The following is a 21990-nucleotide window of genomic DNA, read 5'->3' as shown; positions in this document are numbered from 1 at the left end:
TATGTATATATAAATATGTATACATTTTGTTTGCTTTTTACATCTGTTAGCCTACTTTATATTGAATGTGTGTGTGTGTGTGTGTGTTTAAGTGTTATTCAACATAGCATATGTATATAGTTTTATAAAGGTCAAAATCAGTAATATTTATTCTGACTAGTTTATACTAATGTAAAATACCATAGATTGCACATTTTGACTTTATACTGTACTTATAAACAGTGTACAAATACTTACATATTAAACATAATCGCATTCGGTAATTTATGCGTAGTTCATAGAGTCACAGAATTAAAAAAAATGCCATTAAACTTAGACATGTTCATAAACTGTCATATATGTTTTAATCTTAATGAAGTTTCAATAATGTTTTCAAATTATTATTTTTTTTATTTTTTTTTAAGCGTTACCCAATATTCAATGCGGTCAATAACAGCCTTTAATCGGAGAGATGCAGGTGGGCTTGAAATCAAGTTTCTTTAAAGTGATTTATTATTCTCTCTTCCTGATGCAACATACAAATTTCCTGACAGTTTATGTATATACATGCTTGCTCACCGAAATAATGCTTGAACATTTTCCCCCGGTAGGCGCGTGCACATGGGCGTTGATGGAGCAAACAGACACACATGCAAATGTCCTCCGTTCCCAATAACGTTCCGCACACAAACTTAATTTACACTCCGAGATTTCAGTCGGTGAGCTGACACTTAAGTTACTTTCCCTCTTTACATGTGTAATTAAAATGGTGGAAAGCCGAGCGTCTGATGCGTAACTGCGCGTGATCAAAGACGCGTCGCGGCGCGCAAACACTCAAGACACAGATGCGATCGATCAAGCGCGCGCATGGAGTTACAAGCGGATTCGGGTCTCTCAGTGTCCCACATAACAATAATCCTCCATCAGGACGTCCTGAAGTTCACTGGAACCTTGAAGGAACTGCTTTAGAGAATGTAGCCGGAGCTCAAAGTCTCAAACACCGAGCAGAAATGCTCTGTCATCACATCTGAACTGATCTCCTGATGATTTTAAGGTGAGTGTACCTGGTGTAGTTTAATACCTCATTAAAAATATCGTGATTCCTACTGGATTTAGAATTTAGAACAACTTTTTTGAACAATTTCCCAATAAGACTAATGATTCGCGATAGGATAAAATGCTGGAACATCAAACATGAAAATACATTTTTAATGATTCTTATTTGATCACATTACTATCCTTCAAGAATGCTTCCAAAGTATGATTCCTGTAGACAATCTTATAGGATTTTCTTCTGTAATGGAAACATATGCTATAATTAGTTTTAATAGAAACTTTGCGTGGGTAATGTAAATATTGTGAAGGCCTGTAATGTGGTCAGTGATTTTTAACCGTGCAAGATTATGAAACTTCATTTTAATACCTGTGGACTACTGACAGATTGCTTTTGACCATGTGATGCATGAAATTTAAATATAATAAATTCAAATTGACATAACTGCATATTGTAAATCGTAATCGCACAGTCAGTGTTTTTTTAAGCGAGCTGTCAACAGATGTTCGGCAGATTGGCAGAATAATTTTAGCTATATGTAGGTTAATATTTTGTGTGCATAAACAATAACATGAACACTGTTAGGTTCTACAACAGTAAAACGCAAAGTAAAACCTTGTTTTTTTGTAAAATAACTTATTCTGCACATAATTGTACAGCTATATGGTATTTAATATGCCCTTTTTAATCACCTTAGCTTTTTTCTTTGTAAGGAAAAATGAAAAGCTTAATATGCACATTAAAACAATTCAAACATTTACATTGCGTAAAAAATCATGTCATATTAAATACCATACTGTGAAATTTACACACATTTGGAAGTAGTGCAGTGGTCACGTCATTATTTTATTCCATATTTGAAATGTGATTGGTATAGCATCACTGTACGATATTAAAACCATAATGATTTGTGCAGCTTGTGTACAGTATGGTTTTAGTTGCATGTGGAATGTGCTTTCTCATGTAGTTTGATGAATCTAAGCATCTCTTGTTCTCTGCCAGATGCTACAGCTTTGCTCGCCAGGCAGTTATTGAAAGTGACTCGAGTCAAAGTGATAGTTTTGTGGTTTGTGACTGTGGTTTGGTGGTTTTGGCAGCACGCTTGACTCATCTATGTATCGTCTTAGTCACTGTGGTTTGAGTCTGGTGCCATATTGCTGCTGTAAAAGCTTCATTAGTGCATCACTAAAGCATTTTGGGTAACTGGCTTCGGTCCTCGCGGCTGTAGAGAACTCAGTGATCGTGCATTGGTGGTAAAGTAGCCTACTAATTTATAATTTGCCATATAATCATTTCCAAAGGGTCATAAACAGCTCTAAATCTTTTATTTTCACGTCCGGGATGCATTTAAAAACGTTTTGCAAGCCGAAATTCATCATTTTAATGATACACAAAAGCCCACAAGGTCAGTGTTTTTTCTTGTTTTTGCAGTAAAAATACCTAAATATTCTTAAATATTGTATTGAGATACATTTACTTAAGCAAATTGACAAGATAAGAAGTATTTTTTTCTGAAAAATGCAAAATTAAGTGACTTAAAGTGCTTAAAACAATAAAGCATGCAGTGCTGGGTAATAACTGATTAGGTGTAATCTAAATTACGTTAATAAATATATATATATATATATATATATATATATATATATATATATATACTTGTAGATTATATTGTTTTAAAATACTCACTCAGTTAAATTTTTATTGATTACATTAATATTCACAAAATGGCAGTGAATTAGTTATAATTTATTGATTCTCACTAATTCTTATTTATTATGTACTTTCTAAAACAGTCTGTTGTAGTCAGAGGCCACACAGCATATCAAATACAATATTTTATTTTAAAATGTAACATTTTTACGGTTTAATTAATCACTACCTTTTCATCAACCTGCAGTTCCTTCACAAACCCCAGTTTGAGAAACCCTGACATAATGTAATAGTTTTTTGTTGATGACAAAAAAAAAAAAAAAAAAAAAAAAAAAATATATATATATATATATATATATATATATATATATATATATATATATATATATCTTTGTTTTTTTATATCACTAGTACAAGATTATCCTATTCAAATATATGTGATAAACAAGTTAAGGCTAAAAGTACACTGTAAAAAAAAAAATCTGCCTTAAATGTTTAAGTACATTCAACTTCAATGTTTAAGTCATTTCAACTTAAATAACATTAAACTGGCTTAAAAAAATAGCTGAATCTTGTATAACTTGAAGGTTGAAAATTGCTGAACTTATTTTGATGAGTTAAAGCAATGTAAAAACATATGCTGTCATAACTTATTGATCATATAATTGTATACAGTGTGAGGTCAAAAGTAATCTAAAAGAAGTCAGATTACATTGTAAAGTAATGGATTACTTCACTAACTACAGTTTTTATCATGCCATTTTATTCTGTAATGGATTACAGTTTATAAGTAATCTAAAACACGTCTGCAAATGGGGTCAGAAAAATAAACTTTTAAGGATAAACTCGCTTAATTGCGAAGAGAAACCAAGACTTAATTTCTGAAGTAATTTGGTTCTCAAGTAAATGTATCTTGATTTAATAATGCTTTGATAGTACCTTAAAAAAAAATTTTTTTACATTGCTTTAACTCATCTTTTTTATGTTATGCAAGATTCAACAAATTTTTTAAGTCAGTTTAATGTAATTTAAGTTGAAATGACTTAAACATCCAAGTTGATTGCACTTAAAATTTTAAGGCAGTAACTTCATTTACTGAAGAACAAGACAAAAATCTTTTTTGCAGTGCACTATTGCAATGATTGAATACAAAATGCAAGCTTTAAGAAATATCTTGTCCTTTCTTTTTCACAATGCATAATGTTTCAAATGATCTTTACAGAAATAGTGGCGTAATGCCCACAGTGAGCGATCAAAATGCGACTGGCAACTCTATTGTGTCAAGAACACGTGCACACACAGTAACCAGAGTTATTGGGAAAGATGGACTCTGAGTGTCTGTGTGTGCCACTGGTTCGTGGTTTGTTTAACTCTCTCGCTATGGCAAGCCGTTTTGACTTTTATTCATTCCTTGATGAATGAACCATTCAAGTTTCACAGTTAAAATGCTAACTCTTGATATCTGTAATTGTATTTTCACTAGTTAAAATGTCACCATAGGCTGCCATTCAATTTCAATTGTTAGTATCAAGAACAGACGTGTGCATTAGTACCATGTAATTATATCAAATATGTTTACTAGTGAGAATTGTATTTCTGATATGTGAAATTGGAATTTCAACTAGTAAGAAATCAATTCTTGATATCAACTATTGAATTTGAATGACAGATGGTGACATTTAACTAGTGAAATTACATTTACAGATATCAAGAATTATAATTTTTACTAGTTGAAATTGAATTCCTGATATTCATTCTTCTGCGAGTGATGACCTCAGTGTTGATATCAATAGTTAAAAGTTTTACTAGAAGAAATCTAATTCATGATATCAAGAATCACCATTTTAACTAATGAAAATGTAATTGTTGATTGTTGAAATTCATATCCTCAAATGATTAAAAGTCAAAATGGCTTGCCATAATCACATTCATGATATCAGAAATTAACATTGTCACTTGTCACAATTAAATTATTGATATCATTTTTACTAGTAGCAATTCAATTGTTGATATCCAGAACAGATATTTGACTAGTAACCACGTAATTATTGATATCAACAATTATGATTTTTACTAGTAAGAAGTGTATTTCTGATCGGCCTACACTGAAGAAAAACAAAACAAGTAAAATTTACTTAATTTTTCTTTGGCAAGTTTTTGCATGCATATTTTTAAAGTAAATTTCACGTATGGAATTAAGTAAAGTCTACTTAACTAAGTTAAGTTAACGTAACAAAGAAAATAAGGAATTTTAACTTGACTAGTAAAAGGTTGAGTAATATCTATTTAGTTGAAGTTTCCTTTGCTATACATTTCACTCAAACAATATAACATTGAATTAAACCACACTAAAGTATACGCTTTACTTAGAAGCATCCAAGTAATTAATACAATAGATATTGTGTGAGACACCATATCTAAATCAGAAGTAACATACCTCAAAACTTGGTAGACAATACAAGTATTGAGGTATGAGGTATACAAGTACAAGACAATACAATGACGGTAACATTTTATGGATCGTTTCTGTGTTTGAATGTGTCATTTTGAGTAGAAAATGAACTCCAAATGTCACAAAATGGCAAGTTACTAATCCTAACAACAAAGCAATGATAAAACATTGTAAATACAGCTGGAAAACAGTGAAAAATCAACCTCATTAATTATTCAAGGCCCAGTGCATGATGGGAACACCAGTATCAGAAAAGTTGAGTAATTGTACTTAATTTTTATAGCGTTGATATTTATGCTTTAATTTCTACACACTGAGTTCTAATATAGAATTTACTTCATTTAAAAAAAAAAATCTTGCCTGAATTAACTTTTTCATGTAGAAATTAAAAATATTATCTGTAGTATTCTTCACCTCAGAATAATTTTTATCAGTGATATGTGAATTTGAATTGTTGATATCAAGAACAGACATTTGCACTAGTAACCACGTAATTATTGATATCAACAATTATGATTTTTACTAAGAATTGTATTTCTGATTGGCCTATGTGAAATTGAAATTTCAACAAGAAATCATTTCTTGATATCAACAATTGCAATGGCTGACATTTAACTAGTGAAAATACAATTACAGATATCAAGATTTAACATTGTTACTGGTAGAAATATAATTCCAGATATCAAAAATCAGCATTTTAACTAATGAAAATATAAGTGTTGATATCCCAAATTCAAATCCTCGAATGATTAAAAGTCAAAATGGCTTGCCATAATAATCACATTAATTTCACACACTAATTTTTCACTTGTAGCAATTCAATTGTTGCTATCAAGAGCAGACATTTGACTAGTAACCACATAATTATTGATATCAAAAATGAGGAAAAGTGTTTCATCAAGAATCAGCAATTTAACGCGTGAAAATGAAGTCGTCGATATCCTGGGAATGAATAAACGTCCACCCGGCTTGCCATACTCGCGCGTCTCTTCAGGCGTCTGCACGATGACCTAGTTCTGTGAGCGCGCGAGGGTTCATCTGAGGACAGGGAAGTGCTTTCTTTTCCAGCGTGAATCATGAAGGAAAAATGAACCCCTGGAACTAGTTGCCCCCTTCATTTTGGCATGTTCCTCCCCTTTGCTTTATTGTCTATTTTGGCTGAACTTGCAGTTCTTCCCTGAGCTGCCAAGAAAACTTCAAGTCCTTTAAAGATACAGCGAGCGAAAGCTAGTTCCTGCCTTCGCCGCGTCTTGAAAGCGAAATCTTGTTAGGATTCTGCCATTTCTTCCTGTTTGGTTGTGAATTGGGTCAGAACTCCGTCCCGAAGTGATTTAGACCTCATTGATGGGTCTGAGAGTTTGAAGAGGTCCTTTCTCTGTGCTTTACGCCCCCTACAAAGTGAATTTACACTGTGATCTTATTAGTATTCATAGCGGTACAGTGTGCTTCTGCGTTTGGACAGAGACTTAAATGTACAATATCAGTGTAAACTCTTATACTCAGCAACAAGAAATGGCAGTGTTGTTACTGTTAAATGAAACTATTACAAATCATATAATAAATACAATAATTGTATTAGAAATGTTGCATTGGCAACTAACTTAAAATAAGGTGAAGTACTAAAACGTATTAAATAAAGAGAAACCTAATCAAATTTACCACCGCATAACTCTGAAAATATAAAAATAATAGTTCATTGATATAATGAGACAAATTTCATGAATATTCATATTCATTATATGAATATTCATGGATTTATTGTTTGATTTGATTGTTTTTATAATAAATCAGATTCATTATATGAAAAAAAATGGTATATTTGGGATTTCTAGACGTGCATTTCGAGTGTTTTTGTCAGCAGTATTTTGCTTATTGTTGAGTTTTGATGTTAAATTCATCCATAAAACAGTAAAGCTCACTGTATAATGCATTTGCTATTCAAAGGTCTTTCTCTGACAAAGTTTCTCCATGATTTACTGATAAATGAGAGCCGTGGTTTGAGTATTCATCCACAGTAATGTGTTCGTCCATGTTATCAGTATTCTTATATTGCATATTTTAGTGTCTGTACGTCTTTAAACCAATGAAATGAACATGCAAAACTGCACTGATGTCTTCCGCCAAGAAAACAAGTGTGTTTGTTATACAAAAACGGTAGATATCCCAGTCAGGCCTCCAGAAAACATGCAAAATCTCTGTTTACTCAATCTGTGATTTGTGTGTGTGTGGATACATGCATCTGATGAAGCCAGGCGTTTAAGCTTGAACTCCCAAAACAAAGTCTTAAAATATTCGTACCATGTTGTTACAGCTCTAAAGCGTGAAACTTTAGCCGTTACTAGAAAAAGAACCAAGCTGGACGGCCAAAGACAACAGTTAAGCAGCTTCGCTTGAGTCACGCTTGGCCATATTAAACATTTTGTAACCGAACGTGAGTCGAGCTCTTCCTCATCGCCGCAATGATGGCTTCCACAGTGGTTAAAGAGAGTCGGCCGTTGGTTTTGATTGAAGAGCAGCAGTCTCAGGTACAGCTGGCTGAGTTAGGGCCGACTCGGGGATGGCAAACGGCCTAATGAGAATAAATGACCTGCTGTTGGCGTTCCTCGAGCCTGTGATCAGCTCAGGGAAGAGGTGGAACCGGCGTGCAGATTTCCCATTGGCTGGCTTGGGACTGGGTGCGGATGGTAATGGATATTTTGATTGGTGTGCTAGTGATGCATCTCTGACTACTTCGTACAAGGCACTATTGTGGATCCAGATTGAATATAGGCATTTTTGTCTGTTCCAGTGGTTGAAAAATAAGGTTCAGTTTCAGGTTCGATTCCCAAGGAATGCATGAGCTGATAACCAATATAGGCCTATCTTGAACATAAGTGGCTTTGGATAAAAGCATCTGCCAAATGCATGAATGTTAATGTAATGCAAAATGTCTCATTTGACTCTAGGGCCAGCGTGATTAAAAATGAAATGGCAATTTAATTGAATAATATATACATGTGCTGAATGTTTCAAAATGTGACACGGCACTGTGAGCGGTTTGATGGTTTAACATTTAAAAATGAAGACATTAAGACAGCCATAAATATTAGTATTGTAATAAAATTATTATTATTATTGTTCATACTCAATTTTATTATTTTTCAGTTAAATATTTCAAAAGTAATATTTTTGTTTTTGTTTATGAAGTTTATATTTTTTCATTTAGCTCTTTATTTAAATATGTTTTTGGTATTATTATTATTATATTTTAGAGCCATAATAATATATAAACACAATGGTTTGTTAAAATCGTACAAAACAACTTCATAAAAATCACAGTTGCAATTTTTATCTGAAAAATCTATGAATATTATATAATATTATATAATATATATAATATAATTAGAAATATATTTATATTAAATAGCTATGAATATTAATGTTGCAATTTTACAGGTGTAAAATAAAAATATTATAATTTTTCTTAAATAATTGATTTTATAATTTGTCACTGAAATATTACAATATTTCTCTTTTTTTTATTAGGTCTTTAAATATATTGTATTATTATTATTAATAATAATTTTACAGCCATATTGATATATAAGATTTTATTAATATTACATAAAAGTTTGCAAAAGTTGTGCTCCCCTACGAAAAAATGAATTTTTAAATTCAATTTTAAATCACATTTTCAATTTTTATCAGAAAAAAATTCTGGTTAGCAAGTGTTTAATTTGTCTAATTTTCCCTAATTTTCCTAATTTTCCCCCTCAAATAGTGACTCTTTTTGATCACTGGAAGTTGTGAGTTTGTTGTCTTTGTTTTTAACTAAACGTGAAATCAATAAACCCTCATTTTGTTTTGTTAAAAGTTGCTTACTTTTTAATATTTTAACATTTTCTTTGTTCTTGTTTTCCAGTTGTGTGCAAATTCTCTTTAGCCCGCCCAGCTTTAGCATTGCTGTTATATCTTGGGATAAGAATATAAATGTTCATTTTGATAGTCTGCACATCTCACTCTGCTTACTAAGAATGATGTATCTGTTTATGCACATGCGTGCATTGCGAATGACAAACGAGTACCGTCTGCTAGCAGCTAAAAGCGCCATGTAACCTCAAAGGCCCGATGTAGAACACATTAATGCCCTCTCTGCTAAAATAGAGCGGCTAATTTCATGCTACAGTCTCTGCTTTATGTCATTTTAATCACTACAGATATTTTATTTTTCTCCGGGATCATTTAGAGACTGTCTATTCCTCCCATAGTGCCACATTATTAGCGGTTAGCTTCAATCCCAAACCCGTCCAGCAGTTCAGATTTCTATTTATAAGCTAACTGCTAATGGCAAAAACACTTGCTAACCTAATTTTATGAACGCTTTTAATGGGCCAGAAGAAAGTTAAATCAGGAAAAAGCCACTAAAGACAGGGCTTTGAAATGAAAGCTGAGCTATTGGCCGAGGACTTTTCTCTGTGCCGCTTCCATAAGCTAATGTTTCTGCCAGAGGGAGTTTGGATGGAGCGCGGCCCAGAATCAACCGTTACGGCCCGGTTTCAGCGGAGGTGTGTTGTGAGCGAATGGCTTCCATTTGGAGCTTTGCTGAATACAGCACTTTTTACAATTGATTGTACTTTTCTAGCAAGTTTCTACACTCTCAGAAGGTTCTATGTGGAATCTTCAAGGGTTCTGTCAGGCGCATCATATATAGAACCTTCAGTTCCGTTGGAATCTTTACAATCTGTTCTTTTTCTTCTTCCTCCGCTCTAGAAGTCTATGGCAGCCCTATAGAGCCATACAGGGCCGGAATGGGGCCACTTTTCAGCCCGGGAGTTTCAGGCCCAAGACCGGCCCACTTTTTCCATGGTGGAATTCCAAATTAGCACTTTTTCTAAATTGGATAAATGAAGCAACAGTTCAGCTCGTACTATTGTGTAGTTTGTATTAATACCATGGGTTAACAAATAATGTAGCCTAAAGGTTAAATAATAATTCACTTAGACTTTAAGCAATTGCGACTTTATTTCACACAATTCTGACTTTATATCTCGCAATTCTGATTTTATAACACACAATTGCGACTTTATATCACCCAATTCTGACTCTATATATCGCAATTCTGACTTTATAACACGCAATTGCGACTTTATTTCACGCAATTCTGACTTTATATCTCGCAATTCTGACTTAACACGCAATTGCGACTTTATTTCACGCAATTCTGACTTTATATCTCACAATTCTGACTTAACACGCAATTGCGACTTTATTTCACACAATTCTGACTTTATATTTCGCAATTCTGACTTTATAACACGCAATTGCGACTTTATATCACACAATTCTGAATTTATATCTTGCAGTTCTGACTTTATAAGCAATTGCGACATTATTTCACACAGTTCTGAATTTATATCTTGCAATTCTGACTTTATAAGAAGCAATTGCGACTTTATTTCACACAATTCTGACTTTATATCTCGCAATTCTGATTTTATAACACACAATTGCGACTTTATATCACCCAATTCTGACTCTATATATCGCAATTCTGACTTTATAACAAGCAATTGCGACTTTATTTCACGCAAATCTGACCTTACATCTCGCAATTCTGAGAAATAAAGTCAGAATTGCGAGATGTAGACTCATGATAAAAAGTCGCAATTATCTTTTAAAATGTTTTATTCTGTGGCGGAAACAAAGCTTCCATACCTCCTGGCCTCTTCTTCCCATCCATCCTCCCTGACGCGTACCGTTACTGTAGGGCCGGCCCAGCTATCGGTAGGTGGTGCCGCGGTAGCCTACCTGAGAAAACGTTTTGGAAAAGACAGGCTATGGACCCAACCAACTCTATAGGAGGGGAGGGGAGAACTCCCTCACATGGTACAACCCATGCAGAGGCTGCGCTGTCAGAATGCGGAACGTGTGTAGCCTAATGTAACTAACGTGACATTGAAATGTGAAAAAAATAATAATAATAAATTCCTCGACCGGCCCAAAAGTGAAGCGGCCCACCGGGAATTCTCCCGATTACCCACTCCGGGCTTGGAGCCATATGAGGGAAAACGATGAAATTTGGCACACAGATAGAGGACCGTCTGAACATTAACCAGAGCAAATTCTGAGTCTCTAACTCAATCTCTTTAGCGCCACCACACTGTCCAGATTTGTACTTCCATTAATGCTATAACTTTTGATCCGTAAGGGCTAGAAACAAAATTTCTTTCCTTGGTTCAAGGCGATTCGACTCGTATACGAAAGTTTTCCGACATTTTTAATTTTCTGAAAAACCTGCTCGTCCTAGACAGTTCATCCGATTTTCACCAAAATTGGCTCACATCATCTTCAGACCATGCTGGCAAAAAGTTATGGTAACACTTTTGTAAGGGGAACATATTCACTATTAACTACTTTTGCCTCAATAAACTCCTAATTTACTGCTTATTAATAGTTAGTTAGGTAGTTTTTGTAGCGTTTAAGTTTAGGTATTATGTAGGATTAAGGGATGTAGAATATGGTCATGCAGAATAAGGCATTAATAAGTGCTTTATAAGTACTAATAAACAGCCAATATCCTAGTAATATGCATGCTAATAAGCGACTATAGCGGGAATTGAACCCTAAAATAAAGTGGTACCAAAGTTATTAAGCATTTTGATAAACCAAACCGTTCTCGAATACTGCGCAAACGAATTTGACAGGAAAACGGCAGAATGGATGTGAGGCTATATCTTAAACTTTAGATGTGTCATTGACCACACAACATCAATTTGGTAAAAAAAAATTATAAGCAATTTAATCATATTTCAAGTGATTGTATTTGTAAGTAATTTACTTTTGAAACGTTTTACAAGAGCATACATACTATTTCAGTCTTTCTAATAAAAAATTACACATTAAATTCGATGCGTTACTTTCCGTGTCTCTGTAATTGCGAAATTTACAAGCAATTTCTGAGTGAAAATTGTTTTTACACCAGATTTTTTTTTAGCGTAGATTTTAGTGAATCTCTTTGTTCAGTCGGTGCATGAGTCGGAAACTATTTAAAAAAACGATTCACAGATTAAATCGAGTCATGCATTTTACAATTTTTATATTTTTGTATTCGTTTAAAAAAAAAAAAAATTCCCAAACCCAGATTTTTGTTATGAATTTGTTATGAAGTTATGAATTTGTCTTTATTTTTAATTACAGTGCCTTTTTGAATATTACCCGTCATGTAGTGTGTAATACAGCTGTTTGTGAATATAAAATGTCTGCAAAGTTTCAAAGATGAAGATAAAGAAAGAATGGTCTCACTTACTGTTACATTACTGCGTAACAATGGAACAAATTTGCATAATGCCAGCCTCTGGTCTTCATTGGCTGCCTGAGAACAACATCTACTTTGCCCCGCCCCCTCAAACACTGTAGTTGTAGAGAAGATGTTTTGATGCACTTCAAAAGGATGAGACGCCATCGTTACTGTTCGTATCACTAGCCGTGTTCCCATTACAGATTTGCGCAAAACTTTTGCGATATATTTTCTAAGTTTCGATAAAAAACTATTGCGAAATGACGCAGTTGCCATTAACCGATGTTACTGTATGCGACTAAAACGTCTTTTTCTTTTTGTAATTTATTTTCTCTCGCCATAATCATTCCAAAAATCATTGCAATGTTGGTAGGTTTATGTATATCGCAGCCATTACACTAGCCATTATTGTTAATGGAAGTAGACGTGTGTGTTATCCAAGCATTAATGGCAAGGAAAACCCCTTATACTTGTGAGCGGCTCATATGAAGTGTTTCTCCCTCATTTCTGCTTCAAGCTCTTGATAAATTGTGGCATTTAGAATCCAGTTCTCCAGTGATACTTTTGTCTTTTATGAGTTTAATAAAAAACTCTCTCTCATCTTCTGTCCAAACACACCGCGTCATCTTTAAAGAAACAATAAAAATCTGAAAAAGGTAATGGAAATTACCCTTCAAACCTAAAATTTGAAGGGTAATGGAAACGTGGCTAGTGTGTATCCAGCGCTGAGAAAGATCTGGAGCCATCTGACCAATCAGAGAAGAGCAGGCTCGCGGAAAGGAGGAGTTTGGAGAGACTGAACCTTCGAACGAAGCGTTTCAGACTCTGAGAAATGAGCTGATGCTGCAATGTATATTATGAGATAAGGGTGAACCTATTATTGGAGATCCAAACCTAAATTATGAAGCTTTAAAACAGCGTAACAGAGGCACTTTAAATGCGAAATCAGCGTTTCTTCAGTAAACACTTGTGTATTTTGTTTACTGTTGTTTCTCAATTCAAATATATTTCTGATTGGGCGATTCGTTAGTTGCATTGTGTGCAAATGACTGAATCAATCTGAACACTCGGCGAGATACGTAGTTTGATATCAACGTCTGTGGAAAATGCCGATTTGGAAGCGCTGAAAGCATCAGATTTGCAGAAGCCATTATAACTCCTTGTGTATGAGAGAAAAGACAGTTAGATTACACTTGGCAGTTTATATTTCCATTATACGACGGCTATTCGGCATCAGATATTGTGTTTCACATGTGGAATATATTTATACCGAACAGCATTATGCCGTAAACTGGGTCACATTTATGGGCTTTCAAGCCGGGAATGAAAATAAACCAGGTTAATTTTTATTAATTGATGGATTAAATAAAAAGTATGCATTAAAAAGGTAAAGTGGATTCTGGGCTATCTTTCAAATGGCGTCCAGTCAGTGTGATATATGACAAAGACAACACTTTTCGACTGAATCCCTGTCGTTCTGCTGTGTTGGATTGTGTGTGTGTGTGTGTGTGATATTTCAGGTCGAGTCATGGTGATGACATCGTGCTGTGGTGTGTTGGCCCCGCGGAGTGTTTTTGTTGCCTGGTTTAAGCTTTTCGCGGCGGGTTTGGTGTGAGTTACGAGCCGGGCTGAGTGAGATCTCGACAGGTCGGCCCTCATTTGCACGTTTATGTCATTAATGTGGATTTCTTCTCTGAACGATGGATGGCTTTTGCTCTGCGCTCTGAAAGGAGTGACGGACTGCAGATTGATGGGGGTTTTCGGCACATTTGATTGGATTTTTATTTCAGTTTGGCGACAGTAATATTATGAGATCTTCTCTTTAAAAGTAATTAGGCTTGTTTCCCTCCTAGAATCTGATATAGCGCAGGTAATGCATGGAAAACACATTCAGATGTTGAACTTTTGAAATGGATATTTACAGTCTTGGATGTGTAAATCAACCGTAATTGTACCATCACATTTTTTTTTGTTGCTTTTTATGTTTTTTTAATAAACAATGAATATTACAAATTGAAATCGATAAACTTTTTTTTTTTACAATGTTAAACAAACAGACAGACAGACAGACAGACAGACAGACAGATAGATAGATTGACAGATAGATGAGTGTGTGTGTGTGAGTGAGTGAGTGTGTGTGCGAGTGTGTGTGTGTATGTGCGAGTGTGTGTGCGAGTGTGTGTGTGTGCGAGTGTGTGTGAGTGAGTGTGCGAGTGTGTGTGTGAGTGTGCAAGAGTGTGTGTGCGTGAGTATGAGTGAGTGTACGAGTGTGAGTGTACGAGTCTGATTGTGCGAGTGTGTGCGTGAGTGTGTGTGTGTGAGTGTGTGCAAATGTGTGTGAGAGTGTGTGAGAGTGTGTGAGTGAGTGAGTGAGTGTGTGTGTGTGTGTGTGTGCGCGAGTGTGTGTGTGCGCGAGTGTGCGAGTGTGTGTGTGTGTGTGTGTGTGTGTGTGAGTGTGTGTGTGTGTGTGTGTGAGTGAGTGAGTGAGTGTGCGGGTGTGTGTGTGTACGAGTGTGAGTGTGTGCGTGTGTGTGTGAGTGAGTGAGTGTGCGTGTGTGTGTGTGTGAGAGTGTGTGAGTGAGTGAGTGTGTGCGCGAGTGTGTGCGAGTGTGAGTGTGTGCGAGTGTGTGTGAGTGTGTGCGAGTGTGTGAGTGTGCGCAAGTGTGAGTGAGTGTGCGAGTGAGTGTGCGAGTGTGAGTGAGTGAGTGAGTGAGTGAGTGAGTGTGCGAGTGTGTGTACGAGTGTGAGTGTGTGTGAGTGTGCGTGTGCAAGTGTGTGTGTGCGTGTGCGAGTGTGTGTGTGCGTGTGTGCGCGTGTGCGAGTGTGTTTGTGTGTGTGCATGTGTGTGTGTGTGTGTGTGTGTGTGTGTGTATGTGTGTGTGTGTGTTCGAGGGTCACTGTACTGTTTCTCCAGCTGCTGTGTGTCTTGTGTTACTAACACTATGCATTTGAATTAAAGTCTGTGTATATTTACTCACCTCCGTCTGGCCGGTGCACTTATTCCCCTCCTGACCCAGACAGCACCTGTCTATCGTGTGTGTGTGTGTGTGTGTGTGTGTGTGTGTGTGTGGACTCGGCGACCCGTGTGCTGCTCTGAAGAGTATTTTAATGAACAGAGAGTCTCGCTGTAGTTCATTGGCCTCTCAGACGGCTCTCTGGACACGATCAAGGTCAGTCCTGGAATTCATAAGCATAATGCCAGCTTTGCTTTTATATTGATCCATGAATGACAATATTTAATATCTGTCTGGAAAAGCGCTGGTTAAAGTTTAATCCCATAATGCTTCATTATTTTAATGCAGATGTCGGGTGCTCTTTGCTCTCTCAGATTTTGGATCGGTTCCCTGTGCTTTTAGCTTTTATGTATTTCTGTGTGTGTGTGTGTGTGTGTGTGTGTGTGTGTGTGTGTGTGTGTGTGTGTGTGTGTGTGTGTGTGCCTCGTTTAGCCAGAGATGAGCTTTACATGACATGCTGAACTGCTTTATTTTTATCTTAACTAATTAGAATACTTAGTTTAATTTAGAAACTTTAAATGAAATTAGTGATAAAAGGTTAGTGACCAATTACATCTAAAGTGTGTTTTTTTTAGCCTATAATTTTAATTTTTAAGAAATAAAAACCACAAATGATATCTTTAATATTTAATATTCTTTAATTAATGGTTATATTTAATTAAAATATAAAATTATATTTAATATATCAAATTATATTTAATTAAATTCAATTTAAATTTAATTGAACTCTTTCTATTTATCCAACTATATTTTATTATATATGTTTTAATGTACTCTGCGAGTTCCAGTTATGTTAATATTCTGTGGTTTTGCCAGGGAAGAACAGATGGTCTTAAAGTAAATCTTCTTGCCTGTGATATTTTTGGAGACGAACGCATTTTTCCGAGCTCACACTGATTTACAGAACTCTGGGAAAGATGAGTGTGTAGTTCATCCATGAGGAGGCGCTGGTGTTTCTGGAACTGATGACAGTCACACACATTCAATATCGAACTCAGATTAATTATTTATTCCTGACTCTAATTAATTATCAACACCAGCTCAAGTTCACCGTTTGGATTGTCATATTGTTTGAGGTCGAGCGTAATAATATTTCTGAGCTTATGGATGTCATTTTTAGGGCTAGACAATATGGATAAAGTGTGTGAGTGTGTGTTTTGTTTGCGTGTGTGTGAGAGTTTGTGAGTGTGGGTGAGAGTGAGTGTGTGTTTATGTGAGTGTGTGTGTGTGTGTGTGTGTGTGTGTGTGTGTGTGTGTGTGTGTGTGTGTGTGTGTGTGTGTGTGTGTGTGTAAGTGTGTGTGAGTGAGTGAGTGTGTGTTTGAGTGCATATATACGTGTGAGTGTGTTAATGTGATTGTGTGTCTGTGTGTGTGTGTGTGTGTGTGTGTGTGTGTGTGTGAGAGAGAGAGTTTGAGAGAGTGTGTGTAAGTGTGTGTGAGTGAATGTGTGTGAGTGCATATATATGTGTGAGTGTGTTAATGTGATTGTGTGTCTGTGTGTGTGTGTGAGAGAGAGATTTTGAGGGAGTGTGGGTGGGTGTGGGTGGGTGTGAGTGAGTGTGTGTGTGTGTGTGTGTGTGTGTGTGTGTGTGTGTGTGTGTGTGTGTGAAACAGTGAGTGCGTGTGTGTGTGTGTGTGTGTGTGTGTGTGTGTGTGTGTGTGTGTGTGTGAAACAGTGAGTGCGTGTGTGTGTGTGTGTGAGAGAGAGAGAGAGAGTGTGTGTGTGTGTGTGTGTGTGTGTGTGTGTGTGTGTGTGAGTGTGTGAGAGTGAATGTGATTTTGTGTGTGTGTGTGTCTGTCTGTCTGTGTGTGCATGTGTGTTTGTGCGTGTGTGTGTGTCTGTCTGTGTGTCTGTGCGTGTGTGTGTGTGTGTGTGTCTGTTGGTGCATGTGAGTGTGTGTGTGTGTGTGTGTGTGTGTGTGTGTGTGTGTGTGTGTGTGTGTGTGTGTGTGAGTGAGTGTGTGAGAGATTTTGAGAGAGTGTGGGTGTGTGTGAGTGAGTTTGAGTGTGTGTGAGTGCATATGTATGTGTGTGTGTGTGTGTGTGTGTGTGTGTGTGTGTGTGTGTGTGTGTGTGTGTGTGTGTGTGTGTGTGTGTGTGTTATCAGAGTTGCAGGTGTGGGACAGAACACACTGGACAACACTGGGTCTCTAGAGACCAGAGAAACATTAGAGAACACGTCCAGCCGTCTTTAACAGATCAACGCCTACTCTATAGAGATGTATAGAGATGCTTAAATGAGGAGTTCTTCACTGTCCCGAAGTCTCTTCCTCAGAGAAACCCTCATACGACTGGAGAAGAGTGAGAATACTTTTGATACCTTTTAATCCTCACACAGGGTTGAAACGACATGTTTTATGTGTACTGTCCCTTTAAGAGCCCACTTAAAAAACGACCAAATGTGTCAGATGTGTTTCAGAAGTGATAAAATGATTATGTAAATGTTCAGTTTACCGTGTTTTAGCGTCAGAGTCAAACTAACGTGTCGTATGTGGAGCGGAGCAGCTCGTATTCCCCAAACAAAAGGAAAAACGGTTGTTTAGAAAGACAAACAGAAGGCTAACGGATGACAGGAGGAGAAGAGAAAGAGAAAACGGTCCGTCGCAACAGTTAACTCTCCCAGCAGAGCAAGGCATTCTGGGAGTTTTGGCTGTCTGACAAACTGCCTGCGAAGTGACCTGAAATACTCAGTTACGCTGGACGAATGTCAACTAACTCCAGTGGACAATGAGACGCGTTTATTATAGACTGTTCGACTGAACGTGGAACGTTAAAGCGGTTTAATAAACGATTCTGGCAAACTAGATTTCAACTTCATCATGCATGCATGCATATACAAATAAATCATCTTTTCCTTCTCATGCACATGCAGTTTATTAGGAATAATTCACATTAATACACACTATTGATTTTATCAGTCTGCATACATGCATGCAAAAATAATCTCAGTTTATTAGAAATAATTCAAATTAATACACACTATTGATTTTATCAGTCTGCATACATGCATGCAACAATAATTTAAGTTTATTAGGAATAATTAAAATTAATACACACTATTGATTTTATCAGTCTGCATACATGCATGCAAAAATAATTAGTTTATTAGGAATAATTCAAATTAATAAACTATTGATTTTATCAGTCTGCATACATGCATGCAAAAATAATTAGTTTATTAGGAATAATTCAAATTAATAAACTATTGATTTTATCAGTCTGCATACATGCATGCAACAATAATTTCAGTTTATTAGGAATAATTCAAATTAATTTAGGAATAATTAAAATTATTACACACTATTGATTTTATCAGTCTGCTTACATGCATGCAAAAATAATTAGTTTATTAGGAATAATTCAAATTAATAAACTATTGATTTTATCAGTCTGCATACATGCATGCAAAAATAATTTCAGTTTATTAGGAATAATTCAAATTAATACACACTATTGATTTTATCAGTCTGCATACATGCATGCAAAAATAATTTCAGTTTATTAGGAATAATTCAAATTAATACACACTATTGATTTTATCAGTCTGCATACATGCATGCAACAATAATCTCAGTTTATTAGGAATAATTAAAATTAATACACACTATTGATTTTATCAGTCTGCATACATGCATGCAACTATAATTTCAGTTTATTAGGAATAATTAAAATTAATACACACTATTGATTTTATCAGTCTGCATACATGCATGCAAAAATTATTTGTTTATTAGGAATTATTAAAATTAATACACACTATTGATTTTATCAGTCTGCATACATGCATGCAACTATAATTTCAGTTTATTAGGAATAATTAAAATTAATTTAGGAATAATTCAAATTAATACACACTATTGATTTTATCAGTCTGCATACATGCATGCAAAAATAATTTCAGTTTATTAGGAATAATTAAAATTAATACACACTATTTATTTCATCAGTCTGCATACATGCATGCAAAAATAATCTCAGTTTATTAGGAATAATTAAAATTAATACACACTATTGATTTTATCAGTCTGCATACATGCATGCAAAAATAATCTCAGTTTATTAGGAATAATTCAAATTAATACACACTATTTATTTCATCAGTCTGCATACATGCATGCAAAAATAATCTCAGTTTATTAGGAATAAACACATTTTCAAAGCAATTAAAATACTATAAAATTCAAGCAATCAAAGCCCATTTTATTCCCCATAATGTGACATATTTACAATATTCAAAAGCTGTTGGCTGCAACTTGATGTCATCCTTAGGAAGTTGATGTGATGGTGTAAAGTAGGCGTTGCGGACAGTTGTGTGTGTGTGTGTGATTTGTGTGAATGGCTTTTAGGGTTTTGGTCATTTGCATTCACTGTGGCTTCTGGAGATAACAGTCATGTGGAGAAGAAGCAGATGAAGTGTGTTAGACATTAATACACACACAAAACTGCATTATACTGGATATCAGAGCAAGAAAGCACACGTTTGCTAAAACAATGAAGCATACTTCATACATCCAAACTGATCGCGTCAGAAATGAAGAATAAATGTTTCGCATCATTTTAAAGTGTCCACAGGCATTTTGGGTCTGAATGTCATTGCATTATATAATAAAATGTTAAAGCGAGCTGCATTTATGGTAAAGAAAAATAAACAAACACACATTTGTGCAAGCATGTGTGTGAGTGTGAGTGTGTGCATGTGTGTGTGTGTGCAGTCACATAATAAAATTACTAAAAACGAATGAAAACTGAAGATATAACAATAAATATTCAATATAAAAAAAAAAACGAATAGTATATAAATAATCCTAAAACAGCACTTGTGGTGTGGACTTTAGAACAATCATTAATAATTATTTATAGTCACAGTTATGTATTATTATAGTTATCATCCTTACGGGCCTTAAGATGAGGAATGTGCACTATTAAGAACATGCTAATAAATGTTCATATAGTCGGACCTACAAAATTTGTATTAAGGACGTTCTAGTTTTACCAGTGTGTAAAGCGTAATGTAAAAGCCGAGGAGTGCCGACATCGACTTAAAGCCGCAAGACTCTGGTTTTGATCATTACGGGGTCTTTAATAGACATTTAAATCATTTAGTCACAAACCAGGTTGAAACATGCGAGTGTTTGCTGTGTTTTCACACCAATCCCTCTCTCTCTCTCTGTCTCTGTCGGTGTCTCTCGCCCCACCGCTCCTCCAGGCTTGGGGTCGGTGCACAAAAGCAGCAGCTCTATCTGCATACGCTCTTCATAAAAGAGGCTTTTGTGGTGTGTCTGGCACACGTGACCCTCAGAGACAGACAGGCCGAGAGACAGACAGCTCCACCTATTGAAGCAGATGAAGCTGGGGGTGGGGATTACTGAGAAAAGCCCCCCCGTGAACCCCGTCTCTTTCTCTCGCGTCTCATTAGGTGAGCGCACACACACTCACACACACTCACACACATCCAATACTTCATCACGTTCACAAGTCAAAGTCAGGACAGCTGAATCCAGGTCGGGATTTAGACGTCAAACTATTAGGATTTTAAACTGGCTTTGAAAATGGCTGGCTTATTGTAGACACAGAATATATTACATATATATTTTTTTAATAAAGTCATTTTATTTGATGATATTGAAGTATTTGTGTTCCTAAGGTTTGTGTTGTTATCGTAGTGCAGGGTTATCATCGTTTACTACAGTTTTGTTAAATGAAATAAAGCTGAAATGAAATATAAATGTTAGATTTAAAACGTCATGAAAATTAGAGATGTTGCATGACATCTACATACAAAGTTCAAGTTGAAGCACTAAAAATGATTAGAAGTGCATGAAAAATAAATAAATGAAAGCTAAATAGAAACATAAAATAAAATTACAAACAATTAAACTAAATTTTTTTAATTGCTGGCTCAAAATATAGAGGGGAAAATAGGTTGGATTAATTGAGTTTAATTGAGTTTTAATGAAGTAAATTATTTTTAAAATGACTTTATTTGTTTTGTTTATTGATGAAATCTGAGTAGAGTATTTTGTAATTGTTTGCTTTTGTTGTGGCTTTTTAATTATTTTTATTTTTATCTTGAACCATGTAAGAAAACATTATTACAGTAAATATATAAGTAAATCATTTTTACTTGTGTAAGTTTTTAAAAGCAGTGCTAGATGTGCATTTAAGTTTAGTACATTTTAAATTTTAGAATGTAATATGATTGCAGGGTTTGGACAAAAATATTACAGAAAATTTTGTTGCAATTTATTAGGTGTCAAATGTGGTTCAAATATAAATATATATTTTCAAAGGACAGCAATGCCTCAAAACGAGCGTGATGATTATTGCTAAATGTGTTTATTGTGACCAGACCTCAAGCCAAAACCAATCAAATGAAGAAATGATCAATATTATTTTATGATCAGAGACATTATTCATTATTTTGCAGTTTTGTGTCTTACTTCTAGTATTCGGACACAAAGCTCTCTGCATGTCATTGCATTACATATTTGCTGTGATATTTATGTCCTTTATTGTAAAGAAAGATGAACAAGCGCACATTTAAAACAAACAGTTTGCCGTTGAA

General features: G+C 35.2%; 2 protein-coding genes across 2 annotated transcripts in view; both read left to right on the top strand.

The window, feature by feature from the left end:
• The window catches only part of avpr1aa (arginine vasopressin receptor 1Aa), a 675329-nt gene that overhangs the window by 391943 nt on the left and 261396 nt on the right, over positions 1-21990 (top strand). The window lies entirely within an intron of this gene.
• LOC307151128 (uncharacterized protein) overlaps positions 791-21990 on the top strand; it is a gene marked incomplete at its 5' end in the record, with an annotated part of 50009 nt that continues 28809 nt past the window's right edge. Inside the window, one exon of the mRNA XM_079858975.1 lies at positions 791-1033. The remainder of the gene's footprint in view (positions 1034-21990) is intronic.

Source organism: Squalius cephalus (assembly GCF_949319135.1).
Source record: "Squalius cephalus genome assembly, chromosome: 23".
In the NCBI taxonomy this organism is placed as follows: Eukaryota; Metazoa; Chordata; class Actinopteri; order Cypriniformes; family Leuciscidae; genus Squalius; species Squalius cephalus.
This window is presented reverse-complemented; position numbering and strand designations above follow the sequence as displayed.